The 22,301-nt window shown below is 41.1% G+C and overlaps 1 non-coding gene and 1 pseudogene across 1 annotated transcript; one reads left to right on the top strand and one right to left on the bottom strand.

Annotated features, from left to right (window-relative positions):
- Positions 1 to 9,584: 9,584 nt before the first annotated feature.
- LOC140283428 (U2 spliceosomal RNA) lies at positions 9,585 to 9,761 on the bottom strand (annotated as a pseudogene).
- Positions 9,762 to 14,731: 4,970 nt separating this feature from the next.
- On the top strand, positions 14,732 to 14,922 carry LOC140283313 (U2 spliceosomal RNA). Its single transcript, XR_011910020.1, has one exon. It is a non-coding gene; the product is annotated as a U2 spliceosomal RNA (small nuclear RNA).
- The last annotated feature ends 7,379 nt before the right edge of the window (positions 14,923 to 22,301 follow it).

Below are 22,301 nucleotides of genomic sequence, written 5' to 3' on the forward strand. Positions count from 1 at the left end.
AAGGTGGAGCGGAAGTGTTCGGCTGCAAGAAGGTGTGAATGTCCGACTATATTTGGTGAAAAGCAGGTGAAGCAAGGTCTGAATGCCCAACCTTACATCATCAAAAGCGAGATCAGAGGTTTTTGGCTGCAAGAAGGCCATAGTTTGCCAAAAGTGGGTAAGGTGCGAATGACCGACTAAATATCAACAAAAGTGGGGGCGGAGGTCTTCGGATGCAAGTGGGTGTGAATATCCCACCATAGAAGTATGGTGGAGAGGAAGCTGTGAATGGCCGACCATAGTTTGCAAAAAGCGGGTGAGAAAAGGTGCGAATGTCCAACCATAGATGATCAAAACAGGGAGTGGAGGTGTTTGGCTGCGACAAGGTGTGAATGTCCACCCATAATTAATGAAAAGCGGGCAACAAGTAGGTTCGAATGCCCAACCATACATCATCAAAAGCAGGAGTGGATGTGTTCAGCTACAAGAAGGTTTGAATGTCCGAGCATAGTTTGTAAAAAGCGGGTAAGAAAAGGTTCGAATGCCTGAACATACATCATCAAAAGCAGGACTGGATGTGTTCGGCTACAAGAAGGTTTGAATGTCCGACCATAGTTGGTAAAAAGTGGGTATGAAAAGGTTCGAATGCCCAAAATCGGCTGAAAAAAACTGTGTTCGGCTGCAAAAAGGTGTGAATGTTTGACTAAAGTTTGTAAGACAAGGTTCGAATGCCTGACAATGTATGATCAAAAGCGGGAGCAGAGGTGTTCAGCTGCAAGAAGGTCTAAATGTCCATCATTAATTGCTAGAAAACATGAAAGAAAATTTTCGAAAATCAATCTGCATATGATCATAAGTGGGAGAGGAGGTGTTCAGCTGCAAGAAGGTGTGAATATCCTACCATAATTGCTGAAAAATGTGTTAGAAACGGTAGGAATGCCGGACCATACATCATCAAAAGCTAGAGAGGTGGTGTTCGGCTGCAAGTAGGTGTGAATGTCTGACTAAAGTTCAAATATATTAACAAAAGCGGGAGGAGAGGTCTTCGGATGAGTGGTTGAGAATTTCCAACCATAATCTATAAAATGCGGTGAAAAAAAAGGTGTGATAGAAACCTAAAAGGTGGAGCGGAAGTGTTCGGCTGCAAGAAGGTGTGAATGTCCGTCTATAGTTGGTGAAAAGCAGGAAAAGCAAGGTCTGAATGCCCAATCTTACATCATCAAAAGCGAGATCAGAGGTGTTTGGCTGCAAGAAAACGGGTAAGGTGTGAATGACCGACTAAATATCAACAAAAGTGGGGGCGGAGGTCTTCGGATGCAAGTGGGTGTGAATATCCCACCATACAAGTATGGTGGAGAGGAAGCTGTGAATGTCCGACCATGGTTTGTAAAACGCGTGTAAGACAAGGTGCGAATGTCCGACAATGTATGATCAAAAGAGGGAGCGGAGGTGTTCGGCTGCAAGGTCTGAATTTCCAACCATAATTTGTAAACACCGTTGAAGAAAAGCCTCGAAAGCCCGACTATACACCATCAAAAGCGGGAGCAGAGGTGTTCAGCTGCAAGAAGGTCTGAATGTCCACCAATAATTACTGAAAAATGGGTAAGAAAAGGTGTGAATGCCCAACTATACATCATCAAAAGCAGAAGTGGATGTGTTCGGCCACAAGAAGGTTTGAATGTCCGACCATAGTTTGTATAAGGCGGGTAAGAAAAGGTTTGAATGCCCGAACATACACAATCAAAAGAGGGAGCGGAGGTGTTTCGCTGCAAGAAGGTGTGAATGTCCGAGCATAGTTTGTAAAAAGTGGGTAAGAAAAGGTTCGAATGCCAGAACATACACCATCAAAAGAGGGAGCGGAGGTGTTCCGCTGTAAGGTGTGAATGTCCAACCATAGTTGGTAAAAAGCGGGTAAGAAAAGGTTAAAATACCCGACTCTACACAATCAATAGCGGGAGCGGAGTTGTTCGGCTAAAAGAAGGTGTGAAAGTCCAACCATGGTTTGTAAAAAGCGGGTAAGAAAAGGTTCGAATGCAAAAATATACACCATCAAAAGCGGAAGCCGAGGTGTTCGGCTGCAAGCAGGTCTGAATGTCCACCCATAATTAATGAAAAGCGGGCAACAAGTAGGTTCGAATGCCCAACCATACATCAACAAAAGCAGGAGTGGATGTGTTTGGCTACAAGAAGGTTTGAATGTCCGAGCATAGTTTGTAGAAAGCGGGTAAGAAAAGGTGCGAATGCCCGACAATGTATGATCAAAAGAGGGAGTGGAGGTTTTCGGCTACAAGAAGGTTTGAATGTCCGACCAAAGTTTGTAAAAAGCAGTTAAGAAAAGGTTCGAATATCCAACCAAACATAATCAAAAGTGGGAGCAGAGCTGTTCGACTGCAAATAGGTGTGAATGTCCACCCATAATTCCTGAAAAATGGGTAAGAAAAGGTGCGAATGCCCAACCATACATCATCAAAAGAAGAAGTGGATGTGTTCTGCTACAAGAAGGTTTGAATGTCCGACCATAGTTTGTAAAAAGTGGGTAAGAAAAATTTCGAATGCCCGAACATACACCATCAAAAGAGGGAGCGGAGGTGTTCCGCTGTAAGACGGTGTGAAAGTCCGACCATAATTGGTAAAAAGCGGGTAAGAAAAGGTTAAAATACCCGACTGTACACAATCAATAGCGGGAGCGGAGTTGTTCGGCTACAAGAAGGTGTGAAAGTCCGACCATGGTTTGTAAAACGCGGGTAAGACAAGGTGCGAATGCCCGACAATGTATGATCAAAAGAGGGAGCGGAGGTGTTCGGCTGCAAGGTCTGAATTTCCAACCATAATTTGTAAACACCGTTGAAGAAAAGCCTCGAAAGCCCGACTATACACCATCAAAAGCGGGAGCAGAGGGGTTCAGCTGCAAAAAGGTCTGAATGTCCACCAATAATTACTGAAAAATGGGTAAGAAAAGGTGTGAATGCCCAACTATACATCATCAAAAGCAGAAGTGGATGTGTTCGGCCACAAGAAGGTTTGAATGTCCGACCATAGTTTGTAAAAAGCGGGTAAGAAAAGGTTCGAATGCCCGAACATACACAATCAAAAGAGGGAGCGGAGGTGTTTCGCTGCAAGAAGGTGTGAATGTCCGAGCATAGTTTGTAAAAAGTGGGTAAGAAAAGGTTCGAATGCCAAAATATACACCATCAAAAACGGAAGCCGAGGTGTTCGGCTGCAAGTAGGTGTGAATGTCAGATCATAATTTGCAAAAAGCTGATGAGAAAGGTGTGAATGACCGACAATAATTACTGAAAAACGGGTAAGAAAAGGTAGTATTGCCAGACCATAAATGATCAAAACAGGGAGCGGAGGTGTTCCGCTGTAAGAAGGTGTGAATGTCCGACCATAATTGGTAAAAAGCGGGTAAGAAAAGGTTAAAATACCCGACTGTACACAATCAATAGCGGGAGCGGAGTTGTTTGGCTACTAAAAGGTGTGAAAGTCCGACCATACATCCTCAAAAGCAGAACTGGATGTGTTCGGCTACAAGAAGGTTTGAATGTCCGACCATAGTTTGTAAAAAACGGGTAAGAAAAGGTTCGAATGCCCAAACATACACCATCAAAAGAGGGAGCGGAGGTGTTCCGCCATAAGAAGGTGTGAATGTCCGACCGTAGTTGGTAAAAAGTGGGTAAGAAAAGGTTAAAATACCCGACTGTACACAATCAATAGCGGGAGCGAATGTGTTCGGCTACAAGAAGGTGTGAAAGTCCGACCATGTTTTGTAAAAAGCGGGTAAGAAAAGGTGCGACAATGTATGATCAAAAGAGGGAGCGGAGGTTTTCGGCTAAAAGAAGGTCTGAATGTCCAACGATAATTTGTAAAAACCGGGGAAGAAAAGGCTTGAAAGCCCGACTATACACCATCAAAAGCGGGAGCAGAGGGGTTCAGCTGCAAGAAGGTCTGAAATGTCCATCAATAATTGCTAGAAAACATGAAAGAAAATTTTCGAATATCAAACCGCACATGATCATAAGTGGGAGCGGAGGTGTTTAGCTGCAAGAAGGTGTGAATGTCCACCCATAATTCCTCAAAAATGGGTAAAAAAAAAAAGGTGCGAATGCCCAACCATACATCATCAAAAGCAGGTGTGAATGTCAGATCATAATTTGCAAAAACCTGATGAGAAATGGTGAGAATGCCCGACTATACACCATCAAATGCGGGAGCGGAGGTGTTCGGCTGTGAGTAGGTGTGAATGTCCGACCATACTTGCTGAAAAATATGACAAAGCAGTTTTCACTTGGTTTGAGTGAAGGAATTCATTTTATATCAAAATCCGAAATTGTGTAGAACTCGTGGAAATAAGTTTATTCTCGGATTCCTAAAGGTTTAGTGTTGTTCTTTGGTATACTGCAAAGTAATACTTTCTATTTTGTTGAAACCGATTAAGTTAAAACTGCTTTGTCCTTCATATTTATCCATGTCATAATAGCTTTAAACAAAAAAGAACGTTGTACTTTGCAGGATAGGAAAGAACAACACTAAACCTTTAGGAATCCGAGAATAATCTTCTTTTCACGAGTTCTACACAATTTCGGATTTTGATATAAAATGAATTCCTTCACTCAAACCAAGTTAAAACTGCTTTGTCCTTCATAGTTATTCATGTCTAAATAGCTTTAAACAAAAAAGAACGTTGTACTTTGCAGGATAGGAAAGAACAACTCTAAACCTTTTCAGGAATCCGAGAATAAGCTTCTTATCACCAGTTCTACACAATTTCGGATTTTGATATAAAATGAATTCCTTCACTCAAACCAAGTTAAAACTGCTTTGTCCTTAATATTTATCCATGTCTGAATAGGTTTCAACAAAAAAGACAGTATTACTTTGCAGTATACCAAAGAACAACACTAAACCTTTAGGAATCCGAGAATAAGCTTCTTATCACCAGTTCTACACAATTTCGGATTTTGATATAAAATGAATTCCTTCACTCAAAACAAGTTAAAACTGCTTTGTCCTTAATATTTATCCATGTCTGAATAGGTTTCAACAAAAAAGACAGTATTACTTTGCAGTATACCAAAGAACAACACTAAACCTTTAGGATTCCGAGAATAAGCTTCTTATCGCCAGTTCTACACAATTTCGGATTTTGATATAAAATGAATTCCTTCACTCAAACCAAGTTAAAACTGCTTTGTCCTTCATATTTATTCATGTCTAAATAGCTTTAAACAAAAAAGAACGTTGTACTTTGCAGGATAGGAAAGAACAACTCTAAACCTTTTCAGGAATCCGAGAATAAGCTTCTTATCACCAGTTCTACACAATTTCGGATTTTGATATAAAATGAATTCCTTCACTCAAACCAAGTTAAAACTGCTTTGTCCTTCATATTTATCCATGTCTGAATCGGTTTCAACAAAAAAGAAAGTATTAATTTGCAGTATACCAAAGAACAAGACTAAACCTTTAGGAATCCGAGAATAAGCTTCTTATCACCAGTTCTACACAATTTCGGATTTTGATATAAAATGAATTCCTTCACTCAAACCAAGTTAAAACTGCTTTGTCCTTCATATTTATCCATGTCTGAATGGGTTTCAACAAAATAGAAAGTATTACTTTGCAGTATACCAAAGAACAACACTAAACCTTTAGGAATCCGAGAATAAGCTTCTTTTCAACAGTTCTACACAATTTTGGATTTTGATATAAAATGAATTCCTTCACTCAAACCAAGTTAAAACTGCTTTGTCCTTCATATTTATCCATGTCTGAATCGGTTTCAACAAAATAGAAAGTATTACTTTGCAGTATACCAAAGAACAACACTAAACCTTTAGGAATCCGAGAATAAACTTATTTCCACGAGTTCTACACAATTTCGGATTTTGATATAAAATGAATTCCTTCACTCAAACCAAGTGAAAACTGCTTTGTCATATTTTTTAGCAAGTATGGTGGGACATTCACACCTACTCACAGCCGAACACCTCCGCTCCCGCATTTGATGGTGTATAGTCGGGCATTCTCACCATTTCTCATCAGGTTTTTGCAAATTATGATGACATTCACACCTGCTTTTGATGTTGTATGGTTGGGCATTCGCACCTTTTTTTACCCATTTTTCAGGAATTATGGGTGGACATTCACACCATCTTACAGCTGAACACCTCCTCTCCCGCATATGATCATGTGCGGTTTGATATTCGAAAAATTTTCTTTCATGTTTTCTAGCAATTATTGATGGACATTGAGACCTTTTTGCAGCTGAACACCTCTGCTCCCGCTTTTGATGGTGTATAGTTGGGCTTTCGAGCCTTTTCTTCCCCGGTTTTTACAAATTATCGTTGGACATTCAGACCTTCTTGCAGCCGAAAACCTCCGCTCCCTCTTTTGATCATACATTGTCGGGCATTCGCACCTTTTCTTAACCACTTTTTACAAAACATGGTTGGACTTTCACACTTTCTTGTAGCCGAACACATCCCTTCCCGCTATTGATTGTGTACAGTCGGGTATTTTAACCTTTTCTTACCCACTTTTTACCAACTACGGTCGGACATTCACACCTTCTTATGGCGGAACACCTCCGCTCCCTCTTTTGATGGTGTATGTTCGGGCATTCGAACCTTTTCTTACCCGCTTTTTACAAACTATGCTCGGACATTCAAACCTTCTTGTAGCAGAACACATCCAGTCCTGCTTTTGATGATGTATGGTTGGGCATTCGCACCTTTTTTTTTACCCATTTTTAAGGAATTATGGGTGGACATTCACACCTTCTTGCAGCTGAACACCTCCTCTCCCACTTATGATCATGTGCGGTTGGATATTCGAACATTTTTTTTCATGTTTTCTAGCAATTATTGATGGACATTCAGACCTTCTTGCAGCTGAACACCTTCGCTCCCGCTTTTGATGGTGTATAGTCGGGCTTCCGAGCCTTTTCTTCCCCGGTTTTTACAAATTATGGTTGGACATTTAGACCTTCTTGCAGCCGAAAACCTCCGTTCCCTCTTTTGATCATACATTGTCCGGCATTCGCACCTTTTCTTACCCGCTTTTTACAAACCATGGTCGGACTTTCACACCTTTTAGTAGCCAAACAACTCCGCTCCCGCTATTGATTGTGTACAGTCGGGTATTTTAACCTTTTCTTACCCGCTTTTTACCAATTATGGTGGGACATTCACACCTTCTTACAGCGGAACACCTCCGCTCCCTGTTTTGATCATTTATGGTCTGGCAATACTACCTTTTCTTACCCGTTTTTGAGTTATTATGGCTGGACATTCACAGCTTCTTGCAGCCGAACACCTCTTCTCCCGCTTTTGATGATGAATGGTCCGGCATTCTTACCTTTTCTAACACATTTTTCAGCAATTATTGTCGGTCATTCACACCTTTCTCATCAGCTTTTTACAAATTATGATCTGACATTCACACCTACTTGCAGCCGAACACCTCGGCTTCCGCTTTTGATGGTGTATATTTTGTCATTCGAACCTTTTCTTACCCGCTTTTTACAAACCATGGTCGGACTTTCATACCTTCTTTTAGCCGAACAACTCCGCTCCCGCTATTGATTGTGTAGAGTTGGGTATTTTAGCCTTTTCTTACCCGCTTTTTACCAACTATGGTCGGACATTCACACCTTCTTACAGCGGAACACCTCCGCTCCCTCTTTTGATGGTGTATGTTCTGGCATTCGAACCTTTTCTTACCCACTTTTTACAAACTATGCTCGGACATTCACACCTTCTTGCAGTGAAACACCTCCGCTCCCTCTTTTGATTGTGTATGTTCGGGCATTCGAACCTTTTCTTACCCGCCTTTTACAAACTATGGTCGGACATTCAAACCTTCTTGTGGCCGAACACATCCACTTCTGCTTGTGATGATGTATAGTTGGGCATTCACACCTTTTCTTACCCATTTTTCAGTAATTATTGGTGGACATTCAGACCTTCTTGCAGCTGAACACCTCCGCTCCCGCTTTTGATGGTGTATAGTCGGGCATTCGAGCCTTTTCTTCAACGGTGTTTACAAATTATGGTTGGAAATTCAGACCTTGCAGCCGAACAACTCCGCTCCCTCTTTTGATCATACATTGTCGGGCATTCGCACCTTGTCTTACTCGCTTTTTACAAACCATGGTCGGACTTTCACACCTTCTTGTAGCCGAACAACTCCGCTCCCGCTATTGATTGTGTACAGTCCGGTTTTTTAACCTTTTCTTACCCGCTTTTTACCAACTATGGTCGGACATTCGCAGCATCTTACAGCGGAACACCTCCGCTCCCTCTTTTGATGGTGTATGTTCGGGCATTCGAACTTTTTCTTACCCGCTGTTTACAAACTATGGTTGGACATTCAAACCTTCTTGTAGCAGAACACATCCACTTCTTCTTTTGATGATGTATGGTTGGGCATTCGCACCTTTTCTTACCCATTTTTCAGGAATTATGGGTGGATATTCACACCTACTTGCAGTCGTACAGCTCTGCTCCCACTTTTGATTATGTTTGGTTGGATATTCGAACCTTTTCTTAACTGCTTTTTACAAACTTTGGTCGGACGTTCACACCTTCTTGCAGCCGAACACCTCCGCTTCCGCTTTTGATGGTATATATTCGGGCATTCGAACCTTTTCTTACCCACTTTTTACCAACTATGGTCGGACATTCACACCGTCTTTCAAGTGTAACACCTCCGCTCCCTCTTTTGATGGTGTATGTTCGGGCATTCGCACCTTTTCTTACCCGCTTTTTACAAACTATGGTCGTACATTCAAACCTTCTTGTAGCCGAAAACCTCCACTCCCTCTTTTGATCATACTTTGTCGGGCATTCGCACCTTTTCTTACCCGCTTTTTACAAACTATGCTCGGACATTCAAACCTTCTTGTAGCCGAACACATCCACTCCTGCTTTTGATGATGTATGGTTGGGCATTCGAACCTACTTGTTGCCCGCTTTTCATTAATTATGGGTGGACATTCACACCTTGTCACAGCCAAACACCTCCGCTCCCTGTTTTGATCATGTATGGTTGGACATTCGCACCTTTTCTCACCCGCTATTTGCAAACTATGGTCGGCCAATCACAGCTTCCTCTCCACCATACTTGTATGGTGGGATATTCACACCCACTTGCATCCGAAGATCTCCGCCCCCACTTTTGTTGATATTTAGTCGGTCATTCACACCTTACCCGTTTTCTTGCCGCCAAACACCTCTGATCTCGCTTTTGATGATGTAAGGTTGGGCATTCAGACCTTGCTTCACCTGCTTTTCACCAAATATAGTCGGACATTCACACCTTCTTGCAGCCGAACACTTCCGCTCCACCTTTTAGTTTTCTATGGGGCATTCACACCTTTATTTTCACCGCATTTTATAAAAACACCACAGGAACACCGTATTGAGGCTTTGTTCTGACCGCTCATTCGGTGTCGCGTTTCTTTCAAGCATTTCTCCTGGTTAGCCCGCACTCGGCTCGCTCCCAGAGCCGTGTTAAAGTCTACTTCGCATTCACTCTCTTTTCTCAGCAGACTAAAAGAAACTTCCATCCTGCACCGCTGTTAGCTTTTTCACAAGAGCAGAGGAGAGCGCACCGTTCCCAGCGGCACTGCAGTACCGGGTCGATGCTTGGAGTGAACGGAGCAAGCTCCTTTTTCAACTCCTATTGATAAAAATCCATTTAATATGTAGTCCTTGCATAGACATATCACATATTAAACTGATAAGTACAGATGGATTATGTGCAATTAGTAAAGAGAGTAGAGGACGATCTCTCTCGTTGGAAGTCCTTACCTATATCACTTATGGGGAGAGTTACAACCATTAAAATGATGATACTACCAAAAGTTAACTATTTGTTCTCAATGATCCCCATAAAACCATCTGCTACTTGGTTTAAGTCACTAGATTCATGCATCTCCAAATTTCTGTGGAAAAACAAACCACCACGTATTAGTTTAAAAACCCTACAGAAGACCAAGGACAGTGGTGGATTAGATTTACCTCATTTTCAGCACTATTCCTTAGCCAATAGGTTACAATATATATCAAAATGGTTTAAACCTTGTTGTTGTCACAGTTCCCAGAGACGTTGTAATCGTTGAGGATTCTATATTCACCCCCTCATTAGAGGCACGTGTTGCAGATTGATGACACTGAATCTTCTTCTCTGTTCATTGCTGGCATCATTCCCAGCATCGTAAGTGTTCGTGGCATTGTTAGCCTCTTCTTCTGGATCTTGATATCGAGCATCCTTTTGTATTTCTGGTTTGTAAGTCCTCTCTCTTCGTTCACCGGAGTCTTCGTCTCTTTGTCCTTGAGTTTGGTGATTTTTTCTTCTTTTGATGCCTTGACACAGTGTGACAGGTGATACCACATGGGAGATCCTTTAACTTGGACTGCTGTCCCTGTGCTGCGAAATGGCTGTGCTGCTCAAATGGTCTCTCCTTCATCATATACACAGTTATTTATACATCACCTTCCACCATGAAGCGTTGTCCCTTTTTGTTTCTCTCTTTGTTCTTAAAATGCTGTTATAAATGTCTAAACCAATCCATTAAACTAGATCATTTTGGCAGTAAAGCGATCTACAATGTGCTTGGTCGCAAAGCTGCTCATCTGTGGTAATCAGCTCTTCAGAAAGGCATTCTTCAATTGATTTCACTCATTTTATGTAATAATTTTGTGATTTCCTACAAAACTACACTTCTTCTCCCATCTGTCTGTATTTAATATTGTCTGGGTCCCGTTAAAACATGTATTTTTCCCATCTAATTCCTTGTTTGCTTTAAAACAAGTATTCCCCATTTTCTATCCCTTCAGTAGCCAACCAGTTTGTATGGAGTACACTGGAGCAACTTGACTGATCAGTAAAACACTGCTTTTGTTGTCACCGCAAGGCTTCCCCCGTCGGTTGTTTCACTGAGACACTACTGAGTAACTACAACTCAACACAGTTTATACACATAACATTCATATACATACTAACAAACAAACAAACAATAATTTATCGCAATTTTCTCATCTCTGTTTGAACGTACACCCAGGTAAATATTCCTGTAGTCTTCTCATACCGACTATGGACCCATTCATTGTTTAACTTCACTGTTTTGCAAATCCTAATTGAATATTACACATTGACATTGAACTTTACTGGATAAGCAGGTCTTCATTGCATTCAGCAGCCTATATGTGAGCATTTATGTGTAAGCTGTTCTTCTTTGCATTTATCAGCAGCAAGCAATTCTTCACTGCACATGCATATGTAAATAGTAAAACAATTCCAATGTGTTAGCGAAACCTTCTATATCACAGTGGTTTCTAAGGTCTATTTTAAGTTCTTTGCCATCAGTGAGATGACATTGTTTACAAAGTGTGTCAAATTATCACTGAAGATCTTTTCAGGAATTTCAAATCTAGAAATGAGTTATTTTACACGTGATTTTGCTACTGAGAGTGCATCTGCTTGTGCACATGGAAATATTTCAGACCATTTGGTAAAAACCTCTGTTGTCACTGAGCAGAATCATTTCCCTTAACATTAATTTAGTTCAATGAAATCTACAAATAAATGAAATAATGAAATCCAAACAAATATGTTGAAAAAGATACACTGGCTTAGGGAATTATCTTCGTTTTGGTCTTAGATTGCCCTGTGGAATGTATTTTGCACATATTTGACCTGCTAGACAAAACTTTATTCATTTATTTATTCTAAAAAAATGTTTTTAATAATTAGTAAAACCATATGCTGTAAAAACCTGGTTCATTATTGCTTCCATCCCTCCTGTTGAGACATGACATGGTCCGTGGCTCAATACTGCTGCATATTTAAACAAATTCTTTGGCAGTATGGTTTTCCTTCCGGTCATTCATACGAGTCTATTGTAGATGGCAATTGAATAACATCTAATAATGCTAAAATATTTGTAGTTTATACATTTAGCTGTGGATGTCAACATACCTGTTTTTCCAATGCTGTGTTAACACATGTACAGTTGAGAAGGCATACTGACTGTCAGTGTAAACGTTAACAACCTTTTTGTTATTTAATTTACAAGCTTCAGTTAAAGCTACCAATTCGACTGCTTGAACAGAGTAATTTTTTGGTAGTGGTTGTTTTAAGAAAACTTCAGTTTCTGTTACTACTGCAAATCCTGTAGCATTTGTGCCATCAGGGTTTTTTTCCTTGATCTGTTGAATAAATATAGTTATTTCTGCATTTTCATAACGTATATCAGTTAAGTCTGGCCTGGGTAAAACACTGATGGTTATTTCTGGCTTTCCATCTGTGGGGTAGGTAGCAGTGTGGATGGATTAAGTGTAGCACATCTCTCGACAACAAGGTGTGGCTGTGAAAGAAGAACTGTTATGTAGAAGAGATGTCTGGTAAAGATATTTTGTTAAGTAACCATATCACAGCCACTGCATGAGGTACCTTAAGTGTTAATGGGTGAAATAACACCATTATTGTTGATGCCTGCACTGCCAATGGCTTCTGGCCATTGATTCAAAAGTACGATCTTGTCCCTTTTTCCCCCTTTCAGTGGACACTGGCCCCTAATTACCGCAATTCAGCAGGGGGTCTTTCATTAGGAGCACTGGACTCCCCCGTGCACGGTTTCAGCTCCGACCCTGGACAGCGGAAAAAACGTTGAGATCTGGTTTGAGGACCCAATTGTTGAGAAAAGTCTCTCAATGAGACTCAGAGTTGCTGGAGTCAGTTAATGCAAAGGTTTAATCTTGCAGCAAGTTCAAGAATGTGTGTGTGTATGGGTGTATGTGTGCGAACGTGTGTGAGTTTGTGTGTGTGAGAGTTTAAAGAACCTGTTATCCACAGGCAGGCCTTAACTAGTATGGCACGGGTCCAGCCTGTCTCATCTTTTTTGGAAGGTCCAGCGCTCGGCCGTAACCCTTCTGTCTGTTTGGACTCTCACATACATTCGGTTAATCATAGAAAAACGAGAACAAAACTTTTTAGCCCCTTAAATTCATAAAACAGACATGGTGCAGTTATTTCCATTCTAGAAAATAAGAGTAATCACCACCATTCCTATAAATTCTGGATATTCTAACAATCTGAATCTTTTTTAAATGTTCGATGAAGCCCTTTGCTGTTCTGTTTAGAGACTCAGCTGATCATAAACCAAGTTTTGCTCTTGAACCAAGCTTCTAAACTCTTCACCTTTTTCATTTCTCAGTTAGTATTCACTTTAAAACTGATTAAAAGAAAAATTAAATGAATGCCTATCAACAAATGTGGGATCTAAACTCTAGTGCTTCCTCTAAAATAATTTCCTTTCTCAATTCAGAAATGTGTGTGTGTAAGTCACAACACCCGTGACACCAAAACGGCTTTCTTTTCTCTCTTTTCTCTACACTCTGCACTGTGAGCACACACAACAAATCAGAAAGGCTTTTTTCTCTCTTTTCTACATTATGGACTGTGGGGACACAAAACCGCTCTCTCTTTTTTTTTTTTTTGATTGTGTGCCAGGGCGTTGTCTCACGTATTAGATTATGCTTAAGATACGAATGAGTTTATCAGTCACATCAGAATCCATACATACTGATCCTCCCGTAATAAAATGGTCGGATCTTATCAAACATACTTTGTTTCTTGTGACAAGTCAGCGAAACAGCGTATACACGTCAAGACACTGAATCAAGTTTGCCACAAGAACTCATAAGTTTGGCAGTATTGCTCTGCCGTCAGCAATCATACACCCATTTTATTTTCATGAGACATGTGCAGGCACCTGTTCATCTACTGTTCTATCACTATGAATTAGTTTATCTATTATCAATAAGGATACTTCTACAACTACTATCAAAGTATGTCCGGACTTCTTATGTTGTCAGTTGCTATATATGAATAAGTGGGTTGCTACTGAAAAGCATTAAGCATGTCACACAGCCCAAACATATAACATTTCAGGACACACCACACAGTTAACAACCACAGTGAAGCGTGTCAAAGCCCAAACATGTAACATTCAACAGGACACTTACACAACACATTCAAATCAAACAGTCAGACAACATACAAGAACCTATACCCCAGCCGGCATTGCTCCCTGCCTATTTTCCTACAACTCACTATGTGTGCGCACACCTTTATTCACAAACTCTTCAACTTATACTCTTTTACCGAAGCTGCTACAGCTCGATTGGCCAAATACCCTTAGATCCTATTTCGGAGAATTTGACATCTGCCTTGCATGTAACAGATTAGCGGTTTAGCAGTTTTAATTTAGTTTGAGTGAAGGAATTCATTTTATAGCAAAATCCGAAATCGTGAAGAACTCATGGAAGTAAGCTTATTCTCGGATTCCTGAATCTTTAGATTTGCTCTTTCTTTTACTGCAAAGTACAACGTTGAGCAGCACTAATGAGTTGTTTCTATTTTTGGCAGGCTTTACCTTTGCGGATGAAGCCCTTTCTGTCTGTGCAAAAGAAATCTTGTTACTGTGCAGAGTGACTTCTCTGAGTAGAGTCGCCTTACTTGTTGCGACTGTGCCAATGTTCGAAGCTGGAGTGCAAAGTTGTTGCTTGAATGGTGCTCGCTGGAGCGTGCGGTAGTGTAAAGTTATACCATTTAAAAGGGCTGAAGAGTGCTCAGTGCAGCGGGTGGGCCGAGGGGCAAAGTGAAACTATGGCCATAAAAAGAACACCGCTACAAGTGCGCATTGTGCCAGGAAGGGCCCTCAGACGTGAACCAGTGGACAGTTATCGCTTCTCGGCCTTTTGGCTAAGATCAAGTGTAGTATCTGTTCTTATTAGTTTAATGTCTGATGTGTCCTCTATGCGAGGACTACATATTAAATGGATTTGTATCAATAGGAGTTGTAAAAGGAGCTTGCTCCGTTCACTCCAAGCATCGACCCGGTACTGTAGTGCCCCTGGGAACGGTGCGCTCTCCTCTGCTCTTGTGAAAAAGCAAACAGCGGTGCAGGATGGAAGTTTCAGGGAGCCCAAGATGAAACTTTCTTTTAGTCTGCTGAGAAAAGAGAGTGAATGCGAAGTAGACTTTAACACAGTTCTGGGAGCGAGCCGAGTGCGGGCTAACCAGGAGAATTGCTTGAAAGAAACGCGACACCGAATGAGCGGTCAGAACAAAGCCTCAATACGGTGTTCCTGTGGTGTTTTTATAAAATGCGGTGAAAAAAAAGGTGTGAATGCCCCATAGAAAACTAAAAGGTGGAGCGGAAGTGTTCGGCTGCAAGAAGGTGTGAATGTCCGACTATATTTGGTGAAAATCAGGTGAAGCAAGGTCTGAATGCCCAACCTTACATCATCAAAAGCAAGATCAGAGGTTTTTGGCTGCAAGAAGGCCATAGTTTGCCAAAAGTGGGTAAGGTGCGAATGACCGACTAAATATCAACAAAAGTGGGGGCGGAGGTCTTCGGATGCAAGTGGGTGTGAATATCCCACCATAGAAGTATGGTGGAGAGGAACCTGTGAATGGCCGACCATAGTTTGCAAAAAGCGGGTGAGAAAAGGTGCGAATGTCCAACCATACATGATCAAAACAGGGAGCGGAGGTGTTTGGCTGCGACAAGGTGTGAATGTCCACCCATAATTAATGAAAAGCGGGCAACAAGTAGGTTCGAATGCCCAACCATACATCATCAAAAGCAGGAGTGGATGTGTTCGGCTACAAGAAGGTTTGAATGTCCGAGCATAGTTTGTAAAAAGCGGGTAAGAAAAGGTTCGAATGCCCGACAATGTATGATCAAAAGAGGGAGTGGAGGTTTTCGGCTACAAGAAGGTTTGAATGTCCAACCATAGTTTGTAAAAAGCGGGTAAGAAAAGGTGCGAATGCCCGAAAATACACCATCAAAAGAGGGAGCGGAGGTGTTCCGCTGTAAGATGGTGCGAATGTCCGACCATAGTTGGTAAAAAGCGGGTAAGAAAAGGTTCGAATGCCCGAATATATACCATCAAAAGCGGAAACGGAGGTGTTCGGCTGCAAGAAGGTGTGAACGTCCGACCAAAGTTTGTAAAAAGCAGTTAAGAAAAGGTTCGAATATCCAACCAAACATAATCAAAAGTGGGAGCAGAGCTGTTCGACTGCAAATAGGTGTGAATGTCCACCCATAATTCCTGAAAAATGGGTAAGAAAAGGTGCGAATGCCCAACCATACATCATCAAAAGAAGAAGTGGATGTGTTCTGCTACAAGAAGGTTTGAATGTCCGACCATAGTTTGTAAAAAGTGGGTAAGAAAAAGTTCGAATGCCCGAACATACACCATCAAAAGAGGGAGCGGAGGTGTTCCGCTGTAAGACGGTGTGAAAGTCCGACCATAATTGGTAAAAAGCGGGTAAGAAAAGGTTAAAATACCCGACTGTACACAATCAATAGCGGGAGCGGAGTTGTTCGGCTACAAGAAGGTGTGAAAGTCCGACCATGGTTTGTAAAACGCGGGTAAGACAAGGTGCGAATGCCCGACAATGTATGATCAAAAGAGGGAGCGGAGGTGTTCGGCTGCAAGGTCTGAATTTCCAACCATAATTTGTAAACACCGTTGAAGAAAAGCCTCGAAAGCCCGACTATACACCATCAAAAGCGGGAGCAGAGGGGTTCAGCTGCAAGAAGGTCTGAATGTCCACCAATAATTACTGAAAAATGGGTAAGAAAAGGTGTGAATGCCCAACTATACATCATCAAAAGCAGAAGTGGATGTGTTCGGCCACAAGAAGGTTTGAATGTCCGACCATAGTTTGTAAAAAGCGGGTAAGAAAAGGTTCGAATGCCCGAACATACACAATCAAAAGAGGGAGCGGAGGTGTTTCGCTGCAAGAAGGTGTGAATGTCCGAGCATAGTTTGTAAAAAGTGGGTAAGAAAAGGTTCGAATGCCAAAATATACACCATCAAAAACGGAAGCCGAGGTGTTCGGCTGCAAGTAGGTGTGAATGTCAGATCATAATTTGCAAAAAGCTGATGAGAAAGGTGTGAATGACCGACAATAATTACTGAAAAATGTGTTAGAAAAGGTAAGAATGCCGGACTATTCATCATCAAAAGCAGAGAAGAGGTGTTCGGATGCAAGAAGCTGTGAATGTCCAGCCATAATTACTCAAAAACGGGTAAGAAAAGGTAGTATTGCCAGACCATAAATGATCAAAACAGGGAGCGGAGGTGTTCCGCTGTAAGAAGGTGTGAATGTCCGACCATAATTGGTAAAAAGCGGGTAAGAAAAGGTTAAAATACCCGACTGTACACAATCAATAGCGGGAGCGGAGTTGTTTGGCTACTAAAAGGTGTGAAAGTCCGACCATACATCCTCAAAAGCAGAACTGGATGTGTTCGGCTACAAGAAGGTTTGAATGTCCGACCATAGTTTGTAAAAACCGGGGAAGAAAAGGCTCGGAAGCCCGACTATACACCATCAAAAGTGGGAGCGGAGGTGTTCAGCTGCAAGAAGGTCTGAATGTCCATCAATAATTGCTAGAAAACATGAAAAAAAATGTGAAGGAATTCATTTTATATCAAAATCCGAAATTGTGTAGAACTCGTGGAAATACATTTATTCTCGGATTCCTAAAGGTTTAGTGTTGTTCTTTGGTATACTGCAAAGTAATACTTTCTATTTTGTTGAAACCGATTAAGTTAAAACTGCTTTGTCCTTCATATTTATCCATGTCATAATAGCTTTAAACAAAAAAGAACGTTGTACTTTGCAGGATAGGAAAGAACAACACTAAACCTTTAGGAATCCGAGAATAATCTTCTTTTCACGAGTTCTACACAATTTCGGATTTTGATATAAAATGAATTCCTTCACTCAAACCAAGTTAAAACTGCTTTGTCCTTCATATTTATTAATGTCTAAATAGCTTTAAACAAAAAAGAACGTTGTACTTTGCAGGATAGGAAAGAACAACTCTAAACCTTTTCAGGAATCCGAGAATAAGCTTCTTATCACCAGTTCTACACAATTTCGGATTTTGATATAAAATGAATTGCTTCACTCAAACCAAGTTAAAACTGCTTTGTCCTTCATATTTATCCATGTCTGAATAGGTTTCAACAAAAAAGAAAGTATTAATTTGCAGTATACCAAAGAACAACACTAAACCTTTAGTAATCCGAGAATAAGCTTCTTATCACCAGTTCTACACAATTTCGGATTTTGATATAAATGAATTCCTTCACTCAAACCAAGTTAAAACTGCTTTGTCCTTAATATTTATCCATGTCTGAATAGGTTTCAACAAAAAAGAAAGTATTACTTTGCAGTATACCAAAGAACAACACTAAACCTTTAGGAGTCCGAGAATAAGCTTCTTATCGCCAGTTCTACACAATTTCGGATTTTGATATAAAATGAATTCCTTCACTCAAACCAAGTTAAAACTGCTTTGTCCTTCATATTTATTCATGTCTAAATAGCTTTAAACAAAAAAGAACATTGTACTTTGCAGGATAGGAAAGAGCAACTCTAAACCTTTTCAGGAATCCCAGAATAAGCTTCTTATCACCAGCTACACAATTTCGGATTTTGATATAAAATGAATTCCTTCACTCAAACCAAGTTAAAACTGCTTTGTCCTTCATATTTATCCATGTCTGAATAGGTTTCATCAAAAAAGAAAGTATTAATTTGCAGTATACCAAAGAACAACACTAAACCTTTAGGAATCCGAGAATAAGCTTCTTATCACAAGTTCTACACAATTTCGGATTTTGATATAAAATGAATTCCTTCACTCAAACCAAGTTAAAACTGCTTTGTCCTTAATATTTATCCATGTCTGAATCGGTTTCAACAAAATAGAAAGTATTACTTTGCAGTATACCAAAGAACAACACTAAACCTTTAGGAATCTGAGAATAAACTTATTTCCACGAGTTCTACACAATTTCGGATTTTGATATAAAATGAATTCCTTCACTCAAACCAAGTGAAAACTGCTTTGTCATATTTTTCAGCAAGTATGGTCGGACATTCACACCTACTCACAGCCGAACACCTCCGCTCCCGCATTTGATGGTGTATAGTCGGGCATTCTCACCATTTCTCATCAGGTTTTTGCAAATTATGATGACATTCACACCTGCTTTTGATGTTGTATGGTTGGGCATTCGCACCTTTTTTTACCCATTTTTCAGGAATTATGGGTGGACATTCACACCATCTTACAGCTGAACACCTCCTCTCCCGCATATGATCATGTGCGGTTTGATATTCGAAAAATTTTCTTTCATGTTTTCTAGCAATTATTGATGGACATTGAGACCTTCTTGCAGCCGAAAACCTCCGCTCCCTCTTTTGATCATACATTGTCGGGCATTCGCACCTTTTCTTAACCACTTTTTACAAAACATGGTTGGACTTTCACACTTTCTTGTAGCCGAACACATCCCTTCCCGCTATTGATTGTGTACAGTCGGGTATTTTAACCTTTTCTTACCCGCTTTTTACCAACTACGGTCGGACATTCACACCTTCTTATGGCGGAACACCTCCGCTCCCTCTTTTGATGGTGTAGGTTCTGGCATTCGAACCTTTTCTTACCCGCTTTTTACAAACTATGCTCGGACATTCAAACCTTCTTGTAGCCGAACACATCCAGTCCTGCTTTTGATGATGTATGGTTGGGCATTCGCACCTTTTTTTTACCCATTTTTGAGGAATTATGGGTGGACATTCACACCTTCTTGCAGCTGAACACCTCCTCTCCCACTTATGATCATGTGCGGTTGGATATTCGAACATTTTTTTTCATGTTTTCTAGCAATTATTGATGGACATTCAGACCTTCTTGCAGCTGAACACCTCCGCTCCCGCTTTTGATGGTGTATAGTCGGGCTTCCGAGCCTTTTCTTCCCCGGTTTTTACAAATTATGGTTGGACATTTAGACCTTCTTGCAGCCGAAAACCTCCGTTCCCTCTTTTGATCATACATTGTCCGGCATTCGCACCTTTTCTTACCCGCTTTTCACAAACCATGGTCGGACTTTCACACCTTTTAGTAGCCAAACAACTCCGCTCCCGCTATTGATTGTGTACAGTCGGGTATTTTAACCTTTTCTTACCCGCTTTTTACCAATTATGGTGGGACATTCACACCTTCTTACAGCGGAACACCTCCGCTCCCTGTTTTGATCATTTATGGTCTGGCAATACTACCTTTTCTTACCCGTTTTTGAGTTATTATGGCTGGACATTCACAGCTTCTTGCAGCCGAACACCTCTTCTCCCGCTTTTGATGATGAATGGTCCGGCATTCTTACCTTTTCTAACACATTTTTCAGCAATTATTGTCGGTCATTCACACCTTTCTCATCAGCTTTTTACAAATTATGATCTGACATTCACACCTACTTGCAGCCGAACACCTCGGCTTCCGCTTTTGATGGTGTATATTTTGGCATTCGAACCTTTTCTTACCCACTTTTTACAAACTATGCTCGGACATTCAAACCTTCTTGTAGCAGAACACATCCACTTCTTCTTTTGATGATGTATGGTTGGGCATTCGCACCTTTTCTTACCCATTTTTCAGGAATTATGGGTGGATATTCACACCTACTTGCAGTCGAACAGCTCTGCTCCCACTTTTGATTATGTTTGGTTGGATATTCGAACCTTTTCTTAACTGCTTTTTACAAACTTTGGTCGGACGTTCACACCTTCTTGCAGCCGAACACCTCCGCTTTCGCTTTTGATGGTATATATTCGGGCATTCGAACCTTTTCTTACCCACTTTTTACCAACTATGGTCGGACATTCACACTGTCTTTCAAGTGTAACACCTCTGCTCCCTCTTTTGATGGTGTATGTTCGGGCATTCGCACCTTTTCTTACCCGCTTTTTACAAACTATGGTCGTACATTCAAACCTTCTTGTAGCCGAAAACCTCCACTCCCTCTTTTGATCATACTTTGTCGGGCATTCGCACCTTTTCTTACCCGCTTTTTACAAACTATGCTCGGACATTCAAACCTTCTTGTAGCCAAACACATCCACTCCTGCTTTTGTTGATGTATGGTTGGGCATTCGAACCTACTTGTTGCCCGCTTTTCATTAATTATGGGTGGACATTCACACCTTGTCACAGCCAAACACCTCCGCTCCCTGTTTTGATCATGTATGGTTGGACATTCGCACCTTTTCTCACCCACTTTTTGTAAACTATGGTCGGCCAATCACAGCTTCCTCTCCACCATACTTGTATGGTGGGATATTCACACCCACTTGCATCCGAAGATCTCCGCCCCCACTTTTGTTGATATTTAGTCGGTCATTCACACCTTACCCGTTTTTTTGCCGCCAAACACCTCTGATCTCGCTTTTGATGATGTAAGATTGGGCATTCAGACCTTGCTTTTCCTGCTTTTCACCAACTATAGATGGACATTCACACCTTCTTGCAGCCGAACACTTCCGCTCCACCTTTTAGGTTTCTATCACACCTTTTTTTTCACCGCATTTTATAGATTATGGTTGGAAATTCTCAACCACTCATCCGAAGACCTCTCCTCCCGCTTTTGTTAATATATTTGAACTTTAGTCAGATATTCACACCTACTTGTAGCCGAACACCACCTCTCTAGCTTTTGATGAGGTATGGTCCGGGATTCTTACCGTTTCTAACACATTTTTCAGCAATTATGGTAGGATATTCACACCTTCTTGCAGCTGAACACCTCCTCTCCCACTTATGATCATGTGCGGATTGATTTTCGAAAATTTTCTTTCATGTTTTCTAGCAATTAATTATGGACATTTAGACCTTCTTGCAGCTGAACACCTCCGCTCCCGCTTTTGATCATACATTGTCAGGCATTCGCACCTTGTCTTACCCGCTTTTTACAAACTTTAGTCGAACATTCACACCTTTTTGCAGCCGAACACAGTTTTTTGCAGCCGAATTTGGGCATTCGCACCTTTTCATACCCACTTTTTACCAACTATGGTCGGACATTCACACCGTCTTACAGCGGAACACCTCCGCTCCCTCTTTTGATGGTGTATGTTCGGGCATTCGAACCTTTTCTTACCCGCTTTTTACAAACTATGCTCGGACATTCAAACCTTCTTGTAGCCGAACACATCCACTCCTGCTTTTGATGATGTATGGTATGGCATTCGAACCTACTTGTTGCCCGCTTTTCATTAATTATGGGTGGACATTCACACCTTGTCGCAGCCAAACACCTCCGCTCCCTGTTTCGATCATGTATGGTTGGACATTCGCACCTTTTCTCACCCGCTTTTTGCAAACTATGGTCGGCCATTCACAGCTTCCTCTCCACCATACTTGTATGGTGGGATATTCACACCCACTT

Source organism: Leuresthes tenuis, unplaced genomic scaffold, assembly GCF_036924035.1.
Source record: "Leuresthes tenuis unplaced genomic scaffold, fLeuTen1.0.hap1 SCAF_23, whole genome shotgun sequence".
NCBI classification, from domain to species: domain Eukaryota; kingdom Metazoa; phylum Chordata; class Actinopteri; order Atheriniformes; family Atherinopsidae; genus Leuresthes; species Leuresthes tenuis.